Source organism: Rhododendron vialii, chromosome 11a (genome assembly GCF_030253575.1).
Source record: "Rhododendron vialii isolate Sample 1 chromosome 11a, ASM3025357v1".
Taxonomy (NCBI): Eukaryota; Viridiplantae; Streptophyta; class Magnoliopsida; order Ericales; family Ericaceae; genus Rhododendron; species Rhododendron vialii.
Window position 1 is genome coordinate 28824174 of NC_080567.1, and position 6006 is coordinate 28830179.

Here is a 6006-nt window from a genome sequence, read left to right on the forward strand (position 1 = left end):
GCTTATGTTAAGGTCTAGGGATTGGGAAAATTTTATTTTCCTATAGGAAGAAAAAAACAAAATGAAGAACAATTTTTTTTTTTTTTTTTAAATTTGATCTAAAGTGATTATGGTTCATGTGATATTCTGGGAACTTTTGCTGAACCATTTCCTGTATATATATATATATTTTGACTTGGTACAAATAGCAAATTTGTCAAAGTCTTGACTTTGGAGTGTAGTTCAGCAAAATTGTGAACTTGAGTTTTTTGGTTCGTTTAAGATGTTACCCTCTTGGCTTAGGATGAAATGTAAAGAACTACTAATAACATTCTGATCCAAGGTACGTGGATCCGGAATATTACATGATCCAACAACTAACCCAGAAGAGTGATGTTTATAGTTTTGGCATCGTACTTTTGGAGCTGATAACCGGAAGAAAGCCAATACAGCACGGGTAGAACACTGTGAGGTAGGTCAAGGTGGCAATGGACGAGGCAAAAGACCCATCCGAGCTTCTTGAGATTCTCGATCCCAAAATGGGTTGGGGCACGCCATTGGTATGATCCAAAATGCAGGGGAAAGAGGAAAAATGGCAGGGGAACCGAATAAATAAATTTAGCTTTACTTACCAAAAAATAAAAATAAATAAATTTAGCTTCTACAGTTCATTATCTAATAACCTTTGCATGATCCAAAACGCAGCCTTTAGAGTTTCCTTTTGGTTTTATTTATACTGATTGCAAGTGCTAGATGTAATTAAGCAATGGGTAGAAGGGGCTCTTCCTGATTAATAAGATATTTCGACTCATTTTATCCCTTTGCTATGTTTTTATTTGTCTTTTAGAGGTTTTTCTCTCAAGTTGTATCATATGAATCCAGATGCAAATGTATCCAGCGTTCCAATTAAGACATGTGAGGTCTACAATATGTACATGAGACGTACAAGCGTCTGGCAGCTCCAATTACATCTGTATCTAGATCTATTTCCAAACACGAGCATTTTCATTTACTTACCACACAGGCTTATGTACTGTTCAATTTATTGAATTCACTAATGTTGAATCAAGAAAATGTGTTTATATTGTGGCACTTCCCGGGCAAGATTTCATAAATAGTCCAAAGATTTCAAAGAATGTAATAAGAATCAAACATCTAAAACTACTAGCATTCGTGGGAGCTACGATTGATCGTGAGCTAGAGAGCGAGATGTTCCTACTTGGCCATACTCAGGATTTTTGGTCCAAAAAAATGTGTCGCCCTGACTAGGGGCGGGTACTAGTATAGTGGGTATTGAGGTGAAGGTACCATGACTGCAGCTACTTGCTATGAGACACCCATAAATATACTCTACATATACAAGGTCAAATAGTAAATATAAGTGAAAAAAAATTTGCAATTTGTGACCCCAGGTCAATATTTTTTGTTCTGGACCCAATTGACTCCTTAAATTTTCTATATCGAAAATAAAATTTCCTTGAAAATCAACGAGTTTTGCTTTTACAAATTGTTGAGCTATATATTTAAACACAATTTTTCCATCGTTTACGTATGTATACCCACATAAATCTACAATGCAAAAATTACGGATAAATTGATTATGCTTCCTGTGAAAATTTTGTCTTCTATTATTTCCATCATGCTTAAACTCCAAAAAATTATGACATAATCCTGGTTTTGTCACTATCACCCCTCTAGGCTCTAAGGCACATGACATGCAATTTTTTTCAGAGGTAAATATTACGCTCGGTTTGTTTGTTTCGATCTCATCGAGAATATTTTTATCTATGCTTCACAAACAACAAAGAGATTAAATTGTTAACCTCAAACTCATCTAGCAGTTAAAGTGTAACTTAGATATTTATAAATTATTTAGGTACTAAGAAGTAAGAAAAAGGGTCTAATGTCTTGACTGTAGAAAATAACTGTCCCAATTAGGAAATTTTTTTGGTGTACCAGAAGTGTCCTAATTAAGGATCATCCCTTCGGTGTTTCTTCTTCTTCTTCAGGAAGACTCAGTAAACCTAAAGCCTACCACGAGAACATAACCAGTTATTAACCAGCTTGGGTTTTGTTTTCTTGTGTTTTATAGTACAGAAATTAGGTGATATTGGTGTGTAGTCGTTGTACTTTAATCAAAATCTGGAAAGGTTTTGAGGATTGACAGTGGTTTTGGGAAGTCGATCCGTTTCAACGATGACTTTTCGGTAATCCAAGTCCCAAGCAAACCTGAGGCCTACAGAAAGAGCCCATTTACTCGGCGGTGATCGGGATGTAGTACGTGCATATAGCAAATTTTAGGACTAGTTGCATTAACTACGTACTCACTAAAGCTAGAACTAGCTAGTCTTAGTCCTGCAACCATTTTATATATGTGGTTTAGCAGCAAGTTCTCGGCCTTCGTACAAGTTTGTGTCACTCGGTAACGAGGCTTATTCATGTATATAGTCTCAATTATATGGTATTCAGAAATTGAAGGATATATAGTTACCAAAGAGCTAGTACCTTGATCGAATTAGAAAGAAAATACGGTGTTAATTTGTTAGTTAAATGAAATCTCTGATCAGGAGAGGGCGACGTCGAGGAAGGATGTGTTACGTTTATTCTTATCTTCTTAGCCGCCGTCATTGGGTTCTCATATGCAATTCATATTTATTTTAATTTTAAATGCTACTGTACGTAGTAAGAAAGTAGATTAGTGGTAATTGCTAAAATTCTGATCCCAAGCTAGTTACCACCCCACACGTAAGGCTGTGGCGCTTCCATATATCTACAAGGAATAGAATAGAAGTTGGTGCTGCACTTGCAAAACCAAAAGCAAGCCTAATTGGCCAATTACCAGCACCGGCCGGTCATCGTCCCTGCCCCTCTCTTCCGGCCCCTTTGTTTAATTTACTCGTTTTCACTTGCAAATCAAAATCTATGAAACAAGTTGGACATCGATTACATTGACGATTGAAACAAGTTGGAAATAGTTCACAACTTAATTCACTCCTTTCGTGATAAATAGTTTTGTCTTGACATAGATTAAGTGTAAATGGTAATTTATAGAAGTGAGGTAATCAAATTGGCGTAATTTCATTAAAGTTACGAAGCCAGTGGAGGTAGCAAATGGACAGGTTGAAGCGGGTCACAGGTCATATATGGATGGGTCAAATAGTAAACGGATTGAAATGGGTTGGGTCGAATATGAGTCAAGCTAAATCCAAACCCACCCGACCTGGCCCGTTTTCCCTCTTTTTTTTTCTTTTTTCAAATTTTCCCTTTTTTCTTCCCCCTCATTTTCCTTCTCTACTGTCCTCTCCCAGTAGGGTTGAAACACGTTCACAAATGGGCAAAACCCCATTAGGTCTTTCGGCTACAAGCCAATTTTTAATTTTTTTTGTATTTGTACGTTCCGTGTTAATTTTTTTTTGGATTATTAGTTCTATTCAAAGAGAGGAATCGAAAATTTTAAAAATTATGATCCAACCCATTTTACTTCCTTTTCTCTCATTTTCGGAAAATAGGGGAGATCTTTGTATATAAACATGTTGAAGGGAATCAAAATGTAGGTATATACCTAAGCTAAAATATCTGGTATACCAATGCCGGCTTCGGGTGCGTTTGGATTAAAAATTGAGTGACTTTTTTTTCTTTATTTAGATTTTTTTGTATTTGTTTATTTTGCATCAAACTTTTGTAGTTTATTGATCCGTCTTAATGAGAGAAATCGAAAAAATAAAAAATTATGATCAAAACTCATGATTTTTTTAATAAAGACAAATAAGTACCGAGTACAAAATAAAATTTTCTTAAATAAATTTTGAGTTTTGATCAAAAAATTTACTTTTCCAATTCTTCTTGATGAGAAGAATCAATAAGTTACAAAAACTTAAAGCAAAATTAACAAATACAGAAAAAATTTAAATAAAAACAAAAAAAGAAGTCATTTTGATCGTAATTTTTTGAATAAAAATGAAAAAATTGATCCACAAAAGAATTAACAAAATAAATAAATAAATACAAATTTTTTTTAAATAAAAACAAAAATTAAGACAATTAACTTATAGCTCTAGGGGTTGGTCAGTCTTGGTCCTTCGAGTTGGAGATAAGCATGTACATCAATAATAGGTAAACTACCCAGCACCTTTTTTACTTTACCTACTCAAATTTCCCTTCCACACTGCAGCAACCTCTCTTTCCTTTTATACATTCCCGTTAAACAAGATAAAATAATCAAAAATGATTCGTGCACAGCAAGCTGTGCACAACAGTCTTTTTCTTCCGCCTCGGGTCGCACAAAGATGATCGGAGCCGCTCATTTTGTTCAAAATATATCGTTTAAGGTCTCTATAAAAAATGAGCTTCGTTCGATATCGTTTGAAGCGTTAACAAAACACCCAAAATCACTTCAGAATTTGTCGAACGAAGCTCATTTTTTACAGAGACCTTAAACGATATATTTTGAACAAAATGAGCGGCTCCGATCATCTTTGTGCGATCCGAGGCAGAAGAAAAAGACTGTTGTGCACAGCAGTCTATGCACGTAGCACAGCTCTAAAATAATGCATATGGAGTATATCTATTTATTTGATATAATAATAAATGAACAGTTGACAGAAGAGGGGAAACTGGCCTTCCTAGTTCCAACGACTTTGGCTAGGGTTTGCAGATAAGTTTCGATCATTTCTTCACGAGTCGGCGTCGGATCCTTGGGGAAATCCATAGTAGCTGAACGTAAACTGAACTCCCAGATGAAGCTGCACACCCGCACCGAGATCTGCGCGTTTTGTAATGGTCTGGAGATTCTAGACGCCGCCGCTGGTGGTGGTTCATGGTGGTGAGCCAGAAAACGATGCCGGGGAACTCGGTGTTGATGGAAATGCTCGGGTGACGATTGATTAGATTCCGGATCAAGTCGTATGCAGAATCGATTACGTTGGTGGTGCTGGATTTTTGAGAGAGGGAGAGTGAAATAGCGAAGTGAAGAACGGGGAGAGAGAGAGAGAGAGAGAGAGAGAGAGAGAGGAGAGAGAAACAATTATATTTTAGTGAATGGCTATGAACAGTGGCTCGGGAAATATACCGATCCAAAAGTTCAAATGTATTTTACCTTGCACTTTTCCGATTCTGGTGTACCATGATTTTCTCATTTTGCATAGGTAAAGTAGCTAAATTTGAGTGTTTAGCTAGTCTTGTGTAGATGCTCTAAGAAGTCCTTGAAATGGAGAGGGAGAGAGGGAGAGAGAGAATGAATTTGTGAGGATGTAACTCACTGAACCCTTTTTTTTTTTTAGCAAAAAACCGAGCTTTCCTGTTTGCTTTTGTTTTGTCTAATACATGATGCGTACAGGAGGCGAGAGACTCTTGTGCAAGATGGATTTTTTAATTCTAATTCATATTGAACTTATTTTCAATCCATTTAAACCTATGTAAATATGGGTTGATATGGGTTCAACCCATTATATGAACGGGTTGGATTGAGTTAAAATTGGAAGGGTTAAAAAATATGAGTTAAAATTGTCGCCTCTAAAAGTCAGACACATTTTATTCGTCCATTCTAAAGTAGGTGGGTGGGGTGTCAAGTCTTTATTAATGAAGTTCTCCATTCCATACGTGGAATAGAGAGGATGTGGATCCCTACTTCTGTCTATTGAATTGTGATTTGCTTAAGCCTCCCTTTATTGGAGTTTGGAGGGCTTTGCTAGGGACAAAGAAAATTGATAAAGAAAAAACCTTTAGAGTGTGAACGAATGGTTCAGATCCACTGTACAGTGAATCTGAGCCATTTATGTAAACTTTAAAGGGTTTTTCTTTACTCATTTTCTTTGCACTTAGCATATCTCTTGGAGGTTTCTCCCCATGTGTGTTATTTTTTTGGGTCAAACGAAAATTCCTCCCTATGCCTGTTATTGACTTATTGTAACCTTGACTCTGCTCGGCTGCTCGCCTATCTCTCCCCCTTTTCCCTTCTCTAATTTGGCATTCAACTCCTTTTCTTTGGCTCTCCCGGTCTTCAACATGGCGTTCACAACAGCGAGCTTC